At 42.8% G+C, this 22,929-nt stretch overlaps 1 long non-coding RNA gene across 1 annotated transcript; it reads left to right on the forward strand.

Moving 5' to 3' along the window:
- The first annotated feature begins 13,049 nt into the window (after window positions 1-13,049).
- LOC141653004 (uncharacterized) lies at window positions 13,050-14,274 on the forward strand. Its single transcript, XR_012547288.1, has 2 exons — window positions 13,050-13,227; window positions 13,579-14,274. It is a non-coding gene; the product is annotated as an uncharacterized LOC141653004 (long non-coding RNA).
- The last annotated feature ends 8,655 nt before the right edge of the window (window positions 14,275-22,929 follow it).

Genomic DNA, 22,929 nt, shown 5'->3' on the forward strand with positions numbered 1-22,929 from the left:
TCCATGACCATAACCATGTGTAGTGCGTCGCTGCCCAAAGCTACGGTGGACCTACCATCTCCGCATCTCCGATATTGTCCTTACCATCTCGCTCACCATGAATAACGCGGCCGCTGCCCTAAATATCATCTTAAGACCACGAGTCTTTAACATAAAAGACTAAGTTATCAAACAATTTGTCATTGAACTAAAAATCATACTTTCCTCAACCCTTTAAATCTAACACTTGGTTTTAACTTGAAAACATCATGTTTTAAGTTAAAAACTTTGAGGCTAAATTGAAAGTTTTCAGTATAAAATCATTAGTATTCAAATTATAGTAGTGAAATATAGAAATATTGAATTTTACTTTTGAAATTTGGAACTTTGATCATTTTCCAAGCCTTGTTGATAGTAGTTGGCGTCGAGAGGTCGTCAAAATAATGATTATTAGCAATCGTCATTGATCAGCGGAGTTGGAAACGACAATCGCAAAGGTGGTGAATGCATACGTTGTTGGTTTAGTACAAGAGGAGGAGGAGGAGGAGATGGTGGTGGTACTAATAGTGGTGAGGATGTGGCGTTTAAAAGCAATGGTGGAGTGTGGACATGGCAGGATAACATGTGGGGAGGTGGTGGAGTTCAAGTTCATACATATCACGACAAATAGAAGATGATGATCAGTTTTTTAGATTTGTTTTTATTTTCCTCAACTTCCTATCTATTTGGGCTAATTTCTTCTGTTGGGCCCGTCCTATGCTATAGGACGGTCCTATAGGAGAGTTACTCTCCATGTTATGGAGTGTCGGAGTATACAATAAGGATCCTAGTAGAGGTGATCAAGGCCCAAGCCCATTGGCTTGGTCCGGCCTAGTCCCCTTTTATGAAAGAGCGGGCCTTATATTTTGGCCCAAAAACCCCATGGGCCAGCCCAAAAAAGTTCACAAAGTATTTTTGGGTTGGGTTTGGGCCAAGCGTTTAGCCCGACCCAGCCCGGCCCATATTAATTAATAAAAGAATATATTTTTTTTTACAAAGTTTGTCTAAGCAAAGTTAAAATTATAAATAATTTTTTACAAACTCATGTATATATTTATTGAGATTTAAAAGTGATGTTTACATAACATATATCATATCTACTTGATATGATTAAGGCCCTGTTTGGTAAACAGCGGATTAATTTCAGCATAAACAGATTGCAAAAGCAGATTATAAATGACAGATTCTATCAGAAGGTTTGACTAGCATATTATAACTAGCAGAATTAATTTGAGTGTTTGGTAATTGGCAGATTACGATTAGTAGATTGTTAGTTTTCTTTCTAAAATGGAGAAAAATTTCCTATTTTACAATATGCTAGGGTAAGCAGCATATTGTAAAACAGCATATTGACCCCAAATATGTTGTTTCAATATGTTGTTTACCAAACACTAAAATTAGCATATTGATTGGTCAAACATGCTAAAATCCTTGAATATGCTAAAAATTAGTCAATATGCCGTTTACCAAACAGCGCCTAAGTATTATAATGAGTCGATAATTGTGTTCATTTTATTTTTAGAGAATAATATATGCGTTTCATCATATTTTGTACGATTTTATAAACGAAGTATGTTATTAAAGTAATAGTTGAAGGTATTATCGTACTTTTCTCGTTCGGTAAGTAATAAATTTTAAGGCCCAAAAAGCCCGTTTAGGCCCAAAAGCCCAATTTAGCCCGTAAGGGTCGGGTTTGATCGCTAGCTAAATAGGCCCACACAATTGGCCCGCCCCGCATGTATGGGCTATTTTTATTATCTTGGCCCGGCCTAAGCCCACATAGGCCCAACCCATGATCACCTCTAGATACTAGACATTAGGAAAAAAAAATGTGTGCAATATTCTAGACTCGGAATAAGGAAAATCGCAATTAATACTAATTACAATTTCCCAAAGACAAGATATCGATATTATTTTCAAGATATATTGATATTATTTAGGAGAAGTATCCTTTACACATGGATCATAATTCGGAAATTCGGATCCCAAGTAACTAATTTTTTTGTATAAGAATTTTTATATTTTTTTTTCTTATTTATAAATTCTAATAATTATTTAATGATTTTGTATATAAGAATATTTAGAATATATATGTATAATTGAGTAATATTATTGTAAGATAAGTATTTAGTAGATTAGAAGACGACTTGGATTGATTTGTGAAAAAATGAATTGGAATGAAAGGGTATTTATAGAGTCAGAAATTGTATAATCAATAAAAAAAAGAAACAAAGAGGAAGAACAACGTTCCTGATAAGTCCAATTTATATATATTTTATCCCCATATTTTAGCTTTAATTTACATGCCATTATGCACTAATCTTAGTGATATTGAGCTAATATTTGCTTTCTAGTTCTATTTGTATGTTTTGTCATGTTTTATAGGTATAAGAGCTTTTAGGAGCTTAATCCTACACATTTGCAAGTAAACTAGAAGCTTGGCTAACAAAGGAGCAAGATTGGACTAAGTGTTGGAAGTGTGTGGACTTGCATGAGCAAATGTGGTGGATTAATTTGAGAAATGCACAACACAAGTCAAAAATGAGCCCAAGTATAAAATCAAGTGTTAAAGCTCAAGTAGAAGAAGATGGGAGAATGCCTTGGATGCTCATCTTAAGATGCTCTTTGGATGCTAATTGTGCAATTATGAAGGTGTTGATGGCCAACATGGGATTCTCTAGGAAATTACTCTAATAATTAAGAGAGAATATTTGGGGTTGACCCCTTGTATTTGCTCTACAAAGTTCACCCTTTATTTCCTATATAAAGGGTGTAGACTTCAACACTACACACCATCTTTCTACATATTTTTCCATCTAAATTCTCTCTAAATTTTAGTAGTTAGTTTAGGTTAGCTTAGTTTAGTTTAGTTTGTTTACATTTCATTTTAGCAATTACATTACAATTCCATTTCAAGTTTGATTCCAAGTTATATTTCAAGTTTGTTCTAGTTTCATTATTCTTCTATTTCTATTTCCATTCCCATTTCAAGGTAATTCTATTTACATTTTCATTATGTTTATCATTTTAATTATCATTAGTGTAGTTTACATTTCCACCATGTTAGAGTAGTTGCATTTGTCTAAGGAGTAAGGGAAACCATGCATGACTAAGTAAATTGTAAATGTTAAAATGAGGCTAAGTTAAATTGATAAATTGTTTCTATCACATGTTTGCATCGTCACGTTTAATCTATGTTTAAATGCCTTATTCATTGATTAAGTTTGTTAATTCATTCTAAAAGTCGAGAGGCACGGAATTGAATTAGACAAAGCATGTGTAGTAGGACGACCTAGTCATGGACGAGAGTTTCTCTAGGATCCGGTCTATGGTTGACACTAATATCGTAAGGTGGGTGTCTTTAAGCTTAAACATTTATCGTAAAATCAACTTTGTAACTTGACATGAGCATTTACATAATTAGCATGTGTGACCCGACCTCCCTAGACATTTTCTTTATTATTGTTTTATCATCACATCAAACCAAGCCAATCAATCAACCATTAACCTACCGAGATAAAAGTTCAATCCATATCAACTAATTTGATGGGGCATATTCTGCACCGCTGACCAAGTCAACATATTGAGCAAGGTCAAAGATATCCACAGCAAGTCAACGACTTTGACAGCCTAGCCGATGCAGCCCATCGGCCTGTCACCTGGGTCTCGGCATGGCAACCAGCCAGCCGGGGCACATATCCGCGTACTCATATCCAAGAACCCTCGGTCGGCCTGCCATAGGTCCATCGGCCGAGGGTAGAACGGTCTTTCCACCTGCTAGCCACTTGGCCACTTGGCCACTACGTGACAAAAGGTGAAAGTCTATAAATACTCCTCAACCTTCATTGAGGGAAGGATCCCACAACTTAACCTAAGAATCACTATTCATCTGGTATTATCTTCCTTATCTCTCTACAATATACAGTTAGCCAAGTAACAACTTATCCCTCTAAGTTTACTGACTTGAGCGTCGGAGTGAGTACGCTTGGCACAAAGCCAAGCCCTCAGTTCGTTCATTGTTGCAGGAGAGGCCGAGAGGAACGATAAAGACAAGAGGGATTCAACTCAAGACATCATTCTACAAGCCACGGGTGGTATCAATACTTGCTCTGGAATCACACCCGGAACAATTGGCGTCGTCTGTGGGAAAGACACTAGAAGCTAGTCACATTCATTCCCAAACAAAAAAAAAAAAAAAAAACACAAAAACCCACCCAAAAAGCTAAGAAGATGTCGAAACAACAAGAGGTATTCGTGACCGACGAAACCGCACTCTACCAAGATGATACCTTCAACAATTCTGGAGTCGTGCAGCCCTCCACCGGCGGAATAATCCAACCGGAATTCGGGATGCCGATAATACCAGACACACCTCTGCCTGCCAACCAGGTCACCATCATGGGACATGTGGTTGATGCAGCAAAACTGAAGATGCTCCTGGACCTAATTGGTAGTACGCCTGCTCACACTGTCACACCGACAAGAGCGGCGGAAACCATCCAGGAGACCAGGGCCCAAAATGTGACTCCGAGAAACTTAAACGGAGCACTAGGAGAAGCTGACCCTGTGAAGACGCCGGGGGAGCCCAAAGTGGTCGTGGTAGACCTAAGTCCTTCCCGCACTCGTGGGAGGACGGCGTCGCCGCGGCACGAACGAGGCTTACCCCAAAGGAGCCAGAGGAGTCCGACTCAGCAGAGTCGAAGAAGAAGCCCGAGTCGGAGAAGGAGTCCTTCCCGCTACGAGGAGAGGAGCCGGACTAGGAATGCGAGGAGTCGATCGCCGCGTGTCGTTCGACATGTGGTCAGACAACCCCTCAGTGCCTACGTCCTTGAAGTCGCCGTGCCAACTAAGCTGAAGTTGCCGGCGTTCACATACAAAGGGGATAGCGACCCCACCGACCATGCCGAGGCCTTTGAGTCATACATGTCGGTGTGGGAACAACCCGATGAAGTCTGGTGCCGAGTCTTCCCAACGACCTTGCATGGGATGGCTCAAAATTGGTATAAGGGGCTTCCCGACGGCTCGGTATACTATTACGCCGACCTAAGGGACGCCTTTCTAGCCCAGTACTCTTGCAATCAGAGGAGGGCCGTGGAGACGTCGGACCTCCTAACTATCAAACAGGAGGGGGGCGAGTCTCTACGAAGTTATGTGAAGAGGTTCGACGGCAAGGTCCAGCAGATTCGAGAAATTAATCCCGAGCTGGCGGCCTTCGCGTTGATGAAAGGCCTCCCAAGGGGAGTCTTAAAAAATGAGCTCATCAAGTGCGGAGGCCTGGGCTTGGATGCCGCCAGGAAGATGGCTGACCAGGCCATCAAGGTAGAGGACTATCACAAGACCTGGGTAGGCCCCAGCGAGGCCGGGCACTCAGAAAAGAAGAGCCGACGGGAGGACAACCCAGATGAAAGACGCCGTGACAACAATGGGTCACGGTCCGATGAAAGACGTCGTGACAATAATAGGTCACGGTCTGATAGATCTGCCAGGAAACAGGACTCGACGGGCGCCGGGTGGAGTTCGGGAACGTACCACCAGAGGCGATATAACGATAAAACCCCTCTCGTCGTATCAGCCGCCGAGGTCTTCGCCCTGAGCAAAAACGAGGGCCAGAAGTGGGAAAGGCCCCCCAAGCCGAAGGGAGACGGTGACACGAGCCGATCGTGAGTACCACGGCCACACCGGTCACCTTACTGACAACTGCCGGCATCTGAAGAATGTCATTGAAGAGCTGATCCGGAAGGGGAGCCTCGGCAAGTACGTTGCCAAAGGCCAAAAGACTGACGTCGGCAGTTCAGATAAGAAATCCGTCTTCGAACGGATAGGAGTGATCCATGTTGTCATCGGGGGCAACGAGAACGGAGGGTCCGCTCATGGGCACAAACGGCACCTGAACGAGCTATATCAGGCCATCAACTTTGTGCCCAACACAGCCACCCCCGCTTCCAACATCCCCGATATGACTATTGGAAGAAAGGACTACGAGGGAGTCATCGCTCCTCACAGCGACCCACTTGTAGTCAATTTGGACATATCCAACCACCTGGTCAAGAGGTGCCTGATTGACACAGGCGCCTACACGAACATCATGTTCAGGGAGTGCTTCCTCAGCCTCGGTCTGAAAGTCAAGGATTTAAGCCCCTGCACCAATCCACTGTACAGCTTCTCTGGGGCCGGCCTGGTACCACAGGGGTCAATCAGACTGCCGATGATGTTCGGCGAAGGGAATGCGGCTAAGAATGTCCTAGCTGAGTTCGTGGTCATTGACGGCTCGTCCGCCTACAACGTTCTCATAGGCCGAGTCACTCTGAGCGAGGCCGACGCGGTGATGTCCATCCGGGCCCTAACACTGATGTATGTCTCGGACCGGGGGGAAGCGCATAAGCTCGTCTCCAAGGACGAGAAGGACGAGGTGGTCAACGTCCAGATAGCTGCCAGAGGATGCAACATGCAATCCCTCAAAGTGGCAAAGAAATCAGAGAAGGGGAAAAGTACATCCTTACAACAGGAGGGCGACCTCATGGACGCAACTAGCGGTTGACTGGGAAGGTGTGCCTTTGATGAGCCATTAGGACGATGGTAATCTCGGGAAAACTTTGTGTAGCGGCGGAGGTGTCCAAAACAGCTGTGGGCACCCCGACGCATGTTTTTATCTAATGAAAAATCGTCCAAGTCTTCCATCAAAATGTTCATTTTTTCCATAGTCACTAGGAAGTAGCAGACGCCAGCTCACACTGTCATACCGACAAGAGCGGCAGTCTCTATAAGTAAGCAGACGCCGGCTCACACTGTCATACCGACAAGAGCGGCAGATCTCTATCGAGCGTACGCCGCTCACACCGTCATACCGACAAGAGCGGCAGTCTCTATCGAAATGACGCCGGCTCACACTGTCATACCGACAAGAGCGGCATCTCTATAAGTGCGACGCGCGCACACACTGTCATACCGACAAGAGCGGCAGTCTCTATCGATAAGCGTACGCCGGCTCACACGTCATACCGACAAGAGCGGCAGATCTCTATCGATAAGAAATGTACGCGCTCACACTTTGTCATACCAACAAGAGCGCAGTCTCCATCAAGAAGCAAAGTGCGCCGTCGCAGTCACCCAAGTAGTAGACGCCACGGCAGTCACCCCAAGAGGTTTGACGCCGTCGCAGTCACTCCAAGTGGTAGACGCCACGGCAGTCTCCATCAAGAAGCAGGCGCCGTCGCAGTCACCCCAAGTAGTAGACGCCACGGCAGTCACCCCAAGAGGTTTGACGCCGTCGCAGTCACTCCAAGTGGTAGACACCACGGAAGTCACTAACAAGAAGCAGACGCCGGCTCACACTGTCACACCGACAAGAGCGGCAATCACCCTCAGGAAGCAGACACCGCGACGGTCACGACCAGCCCAGTTGATACTCGCTGAAGCGATCAAAATGCTTTGGAAGCGTTAAACACAATTGAGATACGCACTCTAGACTGCCTCGGCCAAGCCGAGGCGGAAGCAAAAGAGAAGCTCAATTAATAACGTAAGAAGACAACTCAGACGAAGACGAGAAAAGACCTCGGCCAAGCCAGAGGCAAAGTAAAAACGCTAAGTACAGTTGAGACGCTCAACTATTAGTGCAAGAAAAAGAAATGAGGTAAAGACCTCGGCCAAGCCGGAGGGAGAAGAAACGAACTCTTATTAAAAATAATAACAGGTTACAAGCGAGGAGAATGCAGACGACGGCCGTCCCCATAGGGATAAGCCAAAACACAACCTACCAAAGTTATACAAGTACAGGGAAAGAAAAGCAAAAAGTTACAAATATGTCATTTGGAACGCCAAAAGATGGCAGGGAGGAAGGGCTTAATAATTGGCTCCCGAACAGCTGAAGCTATCCGAGACGCCGGGTGAGCCTGGTGACAACCGCCCGTCTCCCTATGCCTGTTGCTGCTTGCCATCAGCAGCGGTAGCAGCATCTTCTTCGATGGGCAACCCAGCAGTTTTCCTAACAGCCTCAGCTTCAGCAGCCTCAGCCTTAGCTTCGGCAGCCTCAGCTGCCCTCATTCTCTCGGCTTCCTCCTTGGCCGCCTTAGCCTCCTCAGCAAGGGCTGCTCTCTCCGCGGCCGCCTCTTTCTCTATCTTCACCCTCACCGCCTCCTTGGCCTTCTCCGCCACGGCTTTCTCCTTAGCTTCGAGCTTGTCGTCAAACAGCTCGTCAAATTTGCCCCACGGAAAGGAACCATCAAGAGGGAAGAGCTCCCCAATCACTTCCCCGGCGGCTTCTTCGCCGGATCCCGGAATTCGGCGCACATGTTAGGGAGCATGACGGTTTGGAGCATCTCAATGTCCTCCTCCTTTTGTCTGATGATGGCCTCCTTGCTCCGAATCACCTTCCCCGGATCTCGAAACCGGTCCCCGAATTCATTCCTCTCGCTGGAAATAAAGGTCGGCGTGCCTCGAACAAGGTCACACTTCTCCAGCAGCTTTGCAACTTCGGCCACAGCAGCCTCGGCCTTGGCTCTCTCAAAGAAGGACCTCCTTTTCGGCGTCCTCCCCGAGCTTTCTCTCGCCCAAGAGCGCTTTCTCTCAAAGATCTCCCCTAAGCCTCTGCTCATTGAGGAGATCCAGCTTCACCCTCACGGCCACCTTCTTAGTGGCATTAAGCTCAAGAGCTGATTGAGCCACGGCCTTCTCCTGCTCTATAATACGAGCACCGGTCAGCTCGTTCCACCTCGCCAGCCTCTTGATCAACCTCGCGCTTTCCGCTACAAGCTGGGAGGGGGAAGCCTTCTGGGATGAAGGGTCAGTGGTGACATTTCGATCACCAGCCTGCAGTCGGGAGGAGGAAGCCTTCTGGGATGAAGAGTCAGTGGCGACGTTATGATCACCAGCCTGCGCGGGGTTCTCCTCCACTTGCTGCTCAATAAGAGCGACGGCCGACAGCGGCTGATCTACAAAATTTAACGAAAGCATCAGTATCAACATGCATAGACATGCCAGAGAGCCTGTCATCAGCAGCGCCTAATAAACCGGCTAAATCTGAGCCACAGGATAGATCAGTACCATGCTTGGCCTTCTTGGCCGGAGGACGCATTTCCTCGCCAGCAGCAGAAGCAACGGCAGCGGTAGAGGCTGTCCCCTTTCTCTTACGTACAAGGGGAGACCCCTCCTCATCGGTGTCCCCCCCATTGGTGATATCAACGATCTCCACCGACCCCTTCTGGACAGGAGGGATGGGAGGTGGAACTGATGACGACGCCATCGCCGCCGAAGACTTTGTTTTTCGCGTATGGCGCGGCATGTTACTAACAACCTTCGCCTGGGCCTCCACCACATTCAAGCTTTTCAGCTGCTGATCCACGAGGTCATTCGGCGACGTCCTGCGGTCATGGGTTAGAGCCTTGGGATGCAAGTTAGCAACGGTTTTATCTTTGTGCAGCCCCATTCTCCGGAGGATATCCTCAGACAGGTCCGGTCCGAAGTGGTCTGCAAAGGAAACAAAGCAAGAGTTAAGTAGAAGAAATAAATCGAAATTCGAGAAACAGGAACATTGAGAACGGTGATGGGCCTCACACCGACCCCACTCACCCTGTGCTAGGGCCGGTATGAGGCCGACATGGCAGAGCGGCTCATCCTGAAGAATGATCTGCGTTGGGGGAATCCATCTCTTCGGCACCCCACTCTTGTCCGCCTCAAAAAGCCTCATCGCCAGCCTCTCATCCTCTTTAAGAGAGACCTTGCTGGCATCCATCTTAAGTTTTTTTCGAGTGACCCATCTGTCATGCTCCGCCTTAGTCTCACACCGCAAATTAACTTGGTGCTGGAAGGAGCGAGGCAGCGGGTAGTCATCCGGCACCTTAACATACACCCACCGATCTTTCCAGTCTTTGCAGGAAGAAAGTTTGTCAACGGAGACGTAACCCTGCTCCATGTGCACACTGTACCATCCGACGCGACCAGAAATTGATGGCCGCAGATGATGAAGCCGGCAGAATAAATTCACCGTCGGGGCCTCTCCCTTGAAGAGACAAAGCCAGACAAAGCCGACTATGGTCCTCATAGCCAACGGATGCAGTTGGGCAACGGCAACGTTCATGGCCCTAATAATGGCCATAACGTACTCATTCAGCGGAAACCGGAGCCCGTACTCCAAGTGCCGCATGTATACGCCGGTGTAGCCCGGTGGAGGGCAACAGACGGCCCGACCCTCCTCAGGGATAACAATTTTGTATCCCCTGCCGAAGAAGAAATGGCTCTCGAAAAATGTCTCGCCGGAACAACTGGCGAGCTTATGGGTCCAAGCACGGTCAAGGCGGACCTTACAGGCGTCGCCGTGATCCATAACGTACTGCCTCCCCTCATTAGGACGAGCCTTTTCAGCATCATCACCAAAGTCGTCTGCGTCATCATCGACATCATCATCATCCTCCCATTCCTCCAAAATTTGAGGATCAACTTCAGGAGAAGGAGACCTAGGGCCCCCAGACCTTATCGGGATGGCATCTAGTATCCCCTCCCCATCAAGACGCGACGGGGAACCCCCCGGCGCCGGTTTACTAGTCCCGGCATCAGCAGAAGACATGTTTACAGCAAAAACTTACAAAGTTAAAAAATTGGAAAGTTTGTTTGTTACCTTGAAGAAAAGCACTCGCCGGAGTAACAACTCTGAAAATTAGAAGACAAAGAAGCCCTTGAAAGTTTAGAGAGAAGAAAATTTTGGAGAGAATGAAATTGGTGGCCAATTTCACGGAATAACTGCCCTATTTATAGGAAAAAGCCCATGAAGAAGGACCAATCAGGGCATGACCCATGAAGCACCCAATCAATCGAACGACACACGTGTCGGACATGCAACCACGGAATGTCAATCGTTGTAACAGTTGAACGTCAATCAATGCAACAGTGACCAAGCGTCTTCAACACGCCCATTCACATCTCTTCGCCTATTCGTCTTCCTCAACAAATTCCTAGGTATCTGCTCTCCGCCGGCCTCTTGATCAACCAAGCTACGTAGCACCGGCCGGGGGCAATCAAAAACAACCGGCACTCTCAACCCTGGTCTCGGCCAGCGTCACTTTCTTTTCCACATCGGATGCCCTTTACACATCCATGTGGAGGGGGGATATGGTACGGCCTAAGCAGAACCAGACCGAGGTAGAAGAAGCCGGAGCATTAGAAGAAGCCGACGCAGAAAAATTTTGCAAAATTACTTGTGCAGAATATACGCTCAACATACATCGGAGCCCATACCACGGCATAGACTACGCTGGGGGCAAATTGATGGGGCATATTCTGCACCGCTGACCAAGTCAACATATTGAGCAAGGTCAAAGATATCCACAGTAAGTCAACGACTTTGACAAGCCTAGCCGATGCAGCCCATCGGCTCTGTCACCTTGGTCTCGGCATGGCAACCAGCCAGCCGGGGCACATATTCGCGTACTCATATCCAAGAACCCTCGGCCGGCCTGCCATAGGTCCATCGGCCGAGGGTAGAACGGTCTTTCCACCTGCTAGCCACTACGTGACAAAAGGTGAAAGTCTATAAATACTCCTCAACCTTCATTGAGGGAAGGATCCCACAACTTAACCTAAGAATCACTATTCATCTGGTATTATCTTCCTTATCTCTCTACAATATACAGTTAGCCAAGTAACAACTTATCCCTCTAAGTTTACTGACTTGAGCGTCGGAGTGAGTACGCTTGGCACAAAGCCAAGCCCTCAGTTCGTTCATTGTTGCAGGAGAGGCCGAGAGGAACGATAAAGACAAGAGGGATTCAACTCAAGACATCATTCTACAAGCCACGGGTGGTATCAATACTTGCTCTGGAATCACACCCGGAACATAATTAACAACTCCCGTCTCTCTGTGGTTCGACCCCTACGTACTACATTCATTTGTTTTGCTAGGGTATAAATATTATCTTTCTATAGGTGTGTGATAGTCTATCAGTTCCCCTCCTAAACGACTATTTTAACGGCTAAATTCGTTCTTTTTCTGGGCTGGGCCGGGCCGGGCCGGGCTTTTCCTCCGTCCTCGCGTTGTGGCCCGTTACAAGCCCATCATGCCAGGCCTATGCCGGCCCGCACTATTCTTCTTGCTTGTGCCGAGTTGGGTTTGAGTCGTGTCGCGTTCGGACCGCCCGTCGTGCCTGGGCTCGAATTACCTGCTCTAGGCTTGACGGGTCGGGCCTATAAATGTACATTGGCGGTAATTCTACAAGGTGAACTTCGAGTCAGGGGTTCCAAGGGGCAGAGCTTCCGGCACTCAAGTTAGTGTGTATACATGAATGTACAAGTATTTAGAGAGATATGAGAGGTAGAGAGAGTGGAAGATTGGCATAAGTTCCCTCTTCTCTTTACCTTCACCATATGTAGTATATAAAGTTAAGTAATAGTGGGTGACATCATTAGGATGCGGTCATTGTGTGACGCCAATCAGGCTTCTAAGGTCATTCAGGTCTAGAGGTGGACATAACTATGGGCTAGCCCGACTCACACTAACCCGCCCCGCCCAACGGGCCTCCCTTTCCTATCGCCCGCTGCCCTGAGTCCATAGCATGTCCAACCCGCTTACCCAATCGTGTCGGGCTCAGGTTGTGAATGGTGTAGCTCTGTCCGGCAAAGCCCCAGCACGCATGGCCCGCTTGGCCCACCAACCCCTCATGTCTATCTGGGCCAATTTAGGGCCATCATATCATACCCCAGCCCGGCCCGCCCTCAACCTCCACACCCCAGCCCATGGTGTAGACTCGGGCTCACTCCCACCAACCCGGCCCTCTCCCAGCCCACAAAAGTCGGCCCACTGTCCACCTCTATTCAGGCCCAAGTGAGTCCTCCAACATCGGGAGTCGTATCAATGTCCGTCTGGCGTCTGCCATTAGTTTCACTACTTCTGTTGATACTACTGCCGTTAATATTTAACACCCCAACTTCAAATAACTGTTCTATTTTACGTGATTAAAAAAAAAGTGAAGTACTAGCAGTTACATATATTAGAGTTTAGACGAATTGAGATTATTTGTTTCATTTTTATGGTCATCCGTAATTTATGTCAACTATCACCCTACTAATAATTAGCCTATAAATAGGTGTGAAGTTTATTCGGAAAAAACACACCACCACGTACACTTTCTCCATTCACACTAGAAACAAAACATTATGGCAAAGATAGCAGCAGTCTTCACTAGTCTTACTCTCCTCCTCTCATTTGCACTTCTTGTGTCTTCTGTAAGTTTATTCAACACATTCACTTTATTTATTTGTAATCCATTCATACAACCTTTCATTATTATGGAAATTAATCGTTTTAAAACATTTCACGTATACTCCGTATGATCTAATCTTTCGATTAATGTACATGCATATATTTTAGGGTCTCATTTGGTCTCGATATATTGATTGACTACCTAACTATGCATATATACCGTATAAATTAATATACTAGATCTCTCCATTATTTATTTATCTTCTTTTTATTATGTGAGAGAATTTTATTCATCGGTAAACAAATTATTGGGACAGAGTAGGGAGTAATTCAATTAAATTCTTTTGTTTCTTTTGTACTCCGTATATATGTAGGAGGATTGCGCGTATATAATCCATTTGAAGACCGGAGATAAGGATGGTGCGGGCACAGACGCAAACGTGGAAGTCGCATTATATGACGCACAAGATTACAAGGTTGAAATACTTAATCTATGGAACCACGGGATCATGGAATCAGGCCATGACTATTTTGAGCAGGATAACTTGGACTATTTTAGCGTCAGAACCCGGTGTGCCGACTTTTGCAAAATCGGCCTGGGACACAATAACTCGGGCTTTAAGGCGGGCTGGTACGTTGCCTATTTAAAAATCACCACGGATCACGACGACGGTCATTGCACCACTAAAACGTTCGAAATTAATCAATGGCTAGCCACGAGTGAGCCACCTTACACGAGGTACCTTACAAGGGACTTATGCAGCAACTCTATTGAGTTCAACAATACTGAGCCACTTCTTCAACTCCCAGTTTCAATTTAAGAACCCGAGTTTATCTCTCCGTCTCAATGACCGCATTTGTTTATCTTTAATTAAATTCCCTAAGCAAAATTAATAAAGGGTAAATAATGCATGTAAAATAAGTCCACCTAGTGACATTCGTGTGCTTTTATGTTTAATTTCAATTGTTTGTTTAACGGATTTTTAGAACAAGTGTTCAACGTAAATAAGTAAATGTCATATGTGAATGTTTAATATCGAAAAAGGAGGAGAGAATTGATCACATTATAAGCCAATGAGTTAAGACAACCATTACTTGTTTAACGCGATTATATGTATTATTTTAAGTTTTATTATAATATTTTGAGTTTAACATTTATATAAAGGAATTTAAATTGTTTTTAATAAATCTCGTATAATGTACATATAAGCTCAAATAATGTATTATAAAATTCAAAAACTATAATACAATTGGTTATAGTCTAACAACTGACCATTTTAAGATGAAATAAAGATACTCTCTCTGTCCCGATACTAATTAAAATTACTAGTAAGTCATCATATTATATGTCAACAAACGTCGCCTTTATTTAGCTTATGTCTCTTGTGTTTTGCCACAAATATCCCAACATTACTCTTCATCTCATATTTCGGTATCTCACGTACAAATACAAAAGTTTGCGGATATGAATGGCGAGACTTAGTGTGACGATCCGCACACTTGAGCCCTTAGATTTATTTTATGCTTATGTAATTTCATTTTCCTTGTACAATTGTAGTAAGTATTTTCTTAGTAGTTTTAGAATAGGTTTCCATAAATAGGTATATCGCTATTCTGAACTAAACTTGTAAAATCAATGTTTCCTGCTACCAAGATGTAAATATCAAATTTCCCTCTTTAGGGAGTACTAGTGAATGAAAATCTACTTCCTACCTTGTGCCTTCGTATTGCTTGTTGTTGCTTTGTTGTGAACGACTCTTAGCCTTCACTTTACTAACAAGCCGTGTTTGTGGGATCGACACTAGGATCCCGACTCACACCCCGAGACCCGAGTATCGTGCTAGTGGGCGATCCCTCACTAGTACGAAGAGCCTTGTCGCTTGCATCTTGCCTAGAGAAGGGGCAAAGGTGCGCGCCACGGTCCGGCAAAAGTAGCGGACCGTGACATTTGGTATCAGAGCCCGGTGTTCGGACGGGCGTCTGCGAGCCGCATTTGTTTATCGAGATCGAGAAAATGGGCGAAACAATCGAGGACCGAGTGGATGCCTTAATGGACACAATCGACGTCAAGCTTCCCAAACTCGAGAGCATCGTTATGCGGATGGCTGCGAGCCTCGAGGAGTTGCAAAAGACGGTTTGTGACCTTGAGACGAAGGTGGACGGGATGGACACCCGCATCCAAGCGATCAGTGGTGCGATCCCCGACGATCGGGAGGAAGAGATCAATCATCTGCATCGAAAGGTCGAGATGTTAGAGAACACTTGCGCCACGCTCGTGAAAGCGGTGGCCAATGACGGAAAATCTGTGGGGAGCCATAAGGTGAAGGCCCCTCCACCTCGTGCCTACGATGGGGCGAGGGATTCGAAAGCAGTGGATAACTTTATCTTCGATATGGAGCAATACTTCCGAGTAAGTGGGCTCGACGAAGACGCGGAAGTTGTCACGGCAAGCATGTATCTAGTCGACGATGCCAAGATGTGGTGGAGGGTTAGATACAAGGAAATCGATGCGGGCACGATTACAGTGACATCGTGGGCCGACTTCAAGAGGATCTTGAAGGATCACTTCTACCCCGAGAACACGGAGTTTGTTGCTCGGAAGAAACTGAAGGAAATCAAGCACACCAAATCAATCCGGGAATATGTGAGGGAATTCTCAGCGTGCATGCTCGAGATTAGCGAAATGTCCGAGACGGATAGGACATTCGAGTTCATTGACGGGTCGAAGAGGTGGGCACAACAAGAGGTCATGAGGCAGAATCCCAAAACTCTGTCCTCGGCCATCTCAGCTGCGGAGCGCCTACTCGACTTTCACGGAGAGCGAGAGGCACCAAGAGTGGTGGCACCAACGGGGAATACTGGTGCGTCACAGAGTGGGTACAATGGACAAAGGCCACAAAACAGCGCCATTTCCGTTGGGAACAGTCGGTTCCGCTCGCAAGGAAGTCAAGCCCAATCGGCGAGCACTACAAACTCGCCCTCAAGCTCGTCTTCGAAGGCGGGAAACTCTACTGCTTCCACAACGAAGAGACCGTTCGCGTGTTTTGTGTGCAAGGGTCCTCACAAGATGGCTGATTGTCCGAACCAAGCGGAGTTCAATGCCATGTTCAAGAAGATGCCGAAAGGGGCTCAGGAACGTCTTGATGGGGCGTTGGCCGTCTATCACCAAGAGTGTCACGAAGACTCGAGTGATGATGAAGACCAACCACAGATGGGCTCACTCCAACGGATCAGCGCGATGGGGAAATACGAAGATTCCTCCGCCAAGAAATCCAACGGGCTCATGTACGTGGACATGATGGTGAATGGGAAGCACGCACGAGCTTTGATCGACTCGGGTGCCTCCCACAACTTTGTTACGAAAGAAGAAGCTGATCGGTTGGGGCTAGTTTTGCGGGATGCTAACTGTTTGCCTGAAGCGGTCAATGGGAAAATGAGACGCGTCCAAGGAGTGGCTAAGAAGGTCGCGGTCCAAGTGGGTGAGTGGGCGGGAGAGCTCGACTTCACCACCGTTCGCATTTGGATGACTTCAAGTTAGTACTCGGGATGCGTTCTTTTCGAAAGCATTGGTGGTATTGAAACCGAGTGACGGATCGATGCTACTAATGGGGTCTATCGTAGTGAATACGGTAGACAGCGACGAAGACAAGGGGCAGCATCGAATTTCGGCTATGAGGGTGATACCGACGCCGAAACAAGGGATGCGACCTTGGAGAATGCCTAAAGGTTCGATGGAGCCGAGGGCGAACAAGACCCAGGCTAACTACGATGCTAAGTGGCCTGGGGGACGAAAGAAGAGTCTACCCCCTCACCGAGGAGTAGACAATGAGGGCCGAGATGCCCAAACAAGTAGGCCTCGTACCATCAGGGGGCCGCGTCGATGTGCCGAGTCGACGTCTGGTTTGCGGGTCGATCGACCCAAGAGATAAGGCCTCGTACCATCAGGGGGCCGCGTCGATGTGTTGAATCGACGTCTGGTTTTGGGTCATCGACCCAAGAGAGAAGGCCTCGTACCATCGGGGCGCGCCGAAATGCCGATTCGGCGTCTGGAGATCTCACATTCCCTTGAATGCGGTCTTTGAAGTGAGGAGAGACAAAGTGAAGGTCCGTTGGAGCCGCATTGAGAAAGCCCGAGAGAGCACTTTTCAAGCGGCGGCAAAGTGGGCGTTCCCGAGAGACAAGGAGCACGTGGTGGACTTGGAGAACATGATGTTCGGCAGCTTCTATGTCAAGGAACTCCAGCCTATCCTTGAAGGGACGAAGAGGCCAGTCATTGTTTGGGACGAAGCGCACATTCAAGCCGAGTTGTACAAGCCAATCCCCAACACTTTGCATGGACAGTCGAGCTCACCGAGGATGTCTCTCAAGCACCGTTCAAGATTTTTGTGTTGCCGAGGGCGGCAACAGATTAGGTGGGGGAGAGTGTGACGATCCGCACACTTGAGCCCTTAGATTTATTTTATGCTTATGTAATTTCATTTTCCTTGTACAATTGTAGTAAGTATTTTCTTAGTAGTTTTAGAATAGGTTTCCATAAATAGGTATATCGCTATTCTGAACTAAACTTGTAAAATCAATGTTTCCTGCTACCAGGATGTAAATATCAAATTTCCCTCTTTAGGGAGTACTAGTGAATGAAAATCTACTTCCTACCTTGTGCCTTCGTATTGCTTGTTGTTGCTTTGTTGTGAACGACTCTTAGCCTTCACTTTACTAACAAGCCGTGTTTGTGGGATCGACACTAGGATCCCGACTCACACCCCGAGACCCGAGTATCGTGCTAGTGGGCGATCCCTCACTAGTACGAAGAGCCTTGTCGCTTGCATCTTGCCTAGAGAAGGGGCAAAGGTGCGCGCCACGGTCCGGCAAAAGTAGCGGACCGTGACACTTAGGCTCTGTTCGGTAAAATTATCCAAAAAATTAGCCGAAATTTATAAAAATGTGAGAAAACTGAAAAGTTAACTGAAAATTAAGAGCTGGTAAGATTGTTTATACAAAAAATATTTGTCAAACTAGCTGAATGAGTAGTTGTAAGTTAAATGACGTAAAAGAACATAATAAATATTTAATACTATAAATTGAGGGGCCAAAAAAGAAAGATAAAATAAAAGAGGTAGCTTATTTATCACATGCTACCCTAGGTAACTTTTCATTTCAGCTAGTTTATTTGGTAAATAAGTTACTTACCAAACACTTAAAAAAAATAAGATAACTGAAATTTTGATCGAATAAATTAGCTTATTAGTTTTGCTAAATAGCAACTTAGGGAAGTAACTGAGCTGAGTCGGGTCGCCAAGTTCCAGGAATCGATCCGATCAAAGCTTGGTCCAAATTTAGTTGAACGGTTAAGCTCGTGAAAAGGGCTGGGAGCCATCGCAACAAATGCAAGGTGGAAGACCATCAGTTACTCTCTCTATCTCGCTCATTTAATTTTTTGAACTTTTTTTTTATAAAAAGACCAAAGAAAAAGGGGAAAACTTTTGTAGTGTTTGTTATTGGATGATTATTGCATTATAAAGTACGTGAAAGATTAAACAGAAAATGCACACGGTGCCCTTGAAGTTTGCAATTTTGATCCGAAAAACTTTAAGAGGCCATAACTCGTATTTACGAGATCGGAATGTGACAGTTTTTTTTTTTTTTTTTTTTTTTTTTCAAATCGATCGTTTTTTCGTGAACTACGATTTGGAAAAAAAATTGTTGTCTTTGGATTTTGTGGCTAGGAGTTTTTGTATGTCAAAGTTTTTTTACCGAACAAACATTCAGTGACCATATCTCTTGGTCACAAATTCCAAACTTGATTTTTTTTTTCAAATCGTAATTCTCGAAAAGACGATTTTTTTGAAAAAAAGTCGTCACATTTCAATCTCGTTAACACGAGTTATGACCTCTTAAAGTTTTCCGAATCAAAATTTTGCATATTTCATGCAAAATGACAAACTTCAAGGGACCATATGCATTTCACACAAATTGTTCTCAATAAATTTTATGATAATCACACAAGATAATTCCCTGAACTCAAAAAATTGTTCTACAAATGCCCTAAATGCTAAAACTTTTCTATTTTAAATATTATATTTGGACGGTTTTGGTTGATTACTCATTCAAAGTATGTAAAGCAATCAATATAATTCTTATTTTCTCATCAATAATAGACAATTTTTTGTGACAATATGTAACAATGACAAAACTCGGATTTGGATACTTGCACTATTTTAGGTGCTAATTCAAAAGTTTAAGGGTATATTAGATTTTTTTTTTAAATCGAGAGTATATGTTAGAATTTGAGAAAATATAGCGATACACCATAGAAAATCCCTTATATATTTTACCTTTATTTTATCGATTCAAATTTCTAAATTAATATATATGTTACATAATAATTTTTTGTGGTTATTTCAAACGGAAGATATCTAGGCAATTTATAAAAATATTTTGATAATGTAGTTTGAAAATAGTTATATTAGTATATTATTGATGAAAATATGGGAGCTATTTTTCTAGTTTTGATCAAACTTTCAATCGGATAAATGTTTTGGATCAGACTAATACATTTTACACAATATGAAATGTATACGTAAGGATAATTTTGCAAGAAAAATAATTCGACGTTCTTCAAGCTACAAAATAAAAAGTGAGGTCCTTCTAACTACATTTTATGATAATACAAATCCCTTATCTATAAAAGCTGAAGCCAATAAAGCTCTCTTATTGGTCCATGGTTTTTAATGATTAAAAAGAAAAAAATTAAGGTAGGACCCCCCATGTTCATCCTACACATTTAATTACCCTCTCTCCTATATTTCACTTGATTTGCTTTTCTTTTTCTCCTTTTCAAACTATTGAGTTTACGATATTTTAATTGGGTAATGCTAAATACAACCCATCGGGTTTGTATTTAAGCATTAAATACCTTCTAATTTGGGTATTAACTTAGAAATTAAAAACTAAATTACACATTAACCAATACATTTAATGCATATATCAAGAATTTATTTCCTCTTTTGGTTTCTTAAATACAACCCAGTGGGGTGAACATATACATAGTTTTTTTTTTTTTTTTTATAATTACATATTATACATATATATTTTCCTAAAATGTTAGGAATACATGTGAATGAAAACAATTAAAAAAAATTACAAAATGAATAAAATTACAAATTATTTGTACTGGTTTTCTTATTGCTAGGTACCTAAATAACATTCCTATACAAAAAAAAAAAATACAAGTCTCGATAAAAAATTAAAGCACATTCATATAATTATAATTCATAATGTTAAGAAATATACAAAATTTAGCAAAATTTTAAGAAGATTCATATAATTATAATATTAAAAAAAATACACATGGTAAAGAATTTAATGATTATAAAAAATTACCAACACTAATTTTTTTATTTAAAAAAAAATCACAAGTCTTACAAAGCATTATTATGAGACAAAAACATTTATTTAGTAATCAGGCATCAACAATATCATATTTACAATTTCAATACCGTCATTTGAATTTAACATTTGAATAAGGAAGCTCAATTTATTATATGTGGTTATAATAATAAATAAGAGGCCCGATTAAATTCAATACCGTCTCTATGGACAATTTAAATTATTACGATATTAAACACTTAACATCTGTTGTTACGACCCGTGCATTTTTTTGCACGGGTGTAAAACTAGTATTTTATACAAGGCGATTTTATATAAGTTTAGTAATCATTTTTACCCACTAATAAATCTACATTATATAAAAGCTAAGTCATTTTAAAACTTATGATTGGCTGCTTAAATTAAGGAGATAAATAAACTTTTGACCCCACCACAACTTATACCATCACTAACATAAATTTTGATCAATAATTTCCTACTTCCCTAATTTTTAATGCATCATTAACTAAGTAAATTTAATAACTAAGGAATAAACTAACATAATAAATATAGGTATAAAAGATCTTGCAAAAAAAATTACTAAAATGAAAATTTTTAAAATTCGAAAAAATAATACCATAATAATTATACTGATTAAATTATTATGGTGATTTTTTAGCATTGAAAAAATCACCACAGTAAAACATAATAAATATTTATATTGATAAAAATAAAAATATTTAAATTTGAAAAAAAAATCACCTAATATTTTAAAAACAACCTGTGCATTAATGCACGGGGTGTAAAACTAATTATGTTTCAATCCCTTTTTCATTATTAGATCCTCACACAAAACTAATTAACTAACTCATGATAATTTTGATCCTGTTTAGGGTTTTCTCGAAGTTGCTCATCTATGCGGGGCCAATGCATGTGACTTTTGCATGGAAAATTAAATGAATAAGGCCCCTCTCTATCCCACGTGATTAGGGCATTGCGAATTAAATTTTAGTAACTCTATACGTGTCATATGCCATATACACAAATAATTTTGTCTTTTTTTAGAACAAATCATTAAAATATTAACAAACCAATAATACTCCGTATAAGACAAATATGATCATATCCAATTATTGATGGCCTTCAATTAGGCATCCATATGAAATTATTTGTGCACATTTATTGGAAAAACGTGGATCTTAATTATTGAGGATCAAAATCCATTATTGTACATTGAATGTTTGATAAGGACTAGTCACTCTAGAGGCCAACAATAAGTTTATCGTTTAAAAGAGTCCACAAAAATCCGATACAATCGGAGTACATACATAAGCTAAATCCGAATTATACATAGCTAGTACAAATAAGGGAATGATCATAAGATAGCTAGTTTTGCTAAAATCTAAGTGTTTGGTTAGGTTAACGAGTGTTTTTATATGACAGCTAATTTTGCTTAAAACGGATCAAGTATTACTCCATATGTGTATATAGAACAAATCTTTTACCTTTTTTTAATGCATTCTTCTTTTGACTTATTTATTACACATGAGTATATTTAACCTGTCTTAAACTTAAGATCGATAATGTTTGTCTTAAACAAGAATTTGTGTTCAAATGAACATAGCTACATAGAGAAATATCAGAGAAATCTAAGATCCTCAAAACTCAAGTTCTTTCCTCTCTTCTGTGTGCATTCTAATGTCTAATTAATATCTGGGTTAAGAACGCCAGGCGCCAGCCGCACATAGCGGCTTCTTCAGGCATTCGCTTCCTCGCTTTCCGCTCGACTCCATACTTGGACCTTTGTTTTTGGGCCTTAACTTCTTTATGTCCAACAAATAAAGCAGCAACTCCATCCTCCCAAGTATTGAGGTATGGTTTGAGTAATAAAAGTAACTATGTAAGTATTAAAATAATTGCAAGAGCATCGAACGTAATAAATATAACCGTAATCGTCAACGTGAGTAGTAAAAGTAAAAATAATTGAGCAAGAGTAGTGAAAGTAACATTTGTAACAACGGGAATAATGAAAGTAACATAGTAGGAATAAGAATAGTGAATGTGACTCATTACTTTTCTATTAAATTTTATCTTAATCATAAAATTAAGAAATTTATATAAAAATATATTATAAATGGTAAATGTACGAATTAAGCAAGTCAACAAAATTTTATTCATATAAAATAAAATATAAGTTAAATTTAAGAAGTCCGGCAGGGCCTGATGTGAACCCCCGCGTAATAACGATAATTAAGATAGTAAACATGCGGCGGAAATATATGGGTTTTTAAAAACTTTTTGATAAAACACGCGGATTAACCAAAACACGCGGTTTTGTACATAGGCATATTAGAAAAACT

Source organism: Silene latifolia, chromosome 4 (assembly GCF_048544455.1).
Source record: "Silene latifolia isolate original U9 population chromosome 4, ASM4854445v1, whole genome shotgun sequence".
Lineage (NCBI taxonomy): Eukaryota > Viridiplantae > Streptophyta > Magnoliopsida > Caryophyllales > Caryophyllaceae > Silene > Silene latifolia.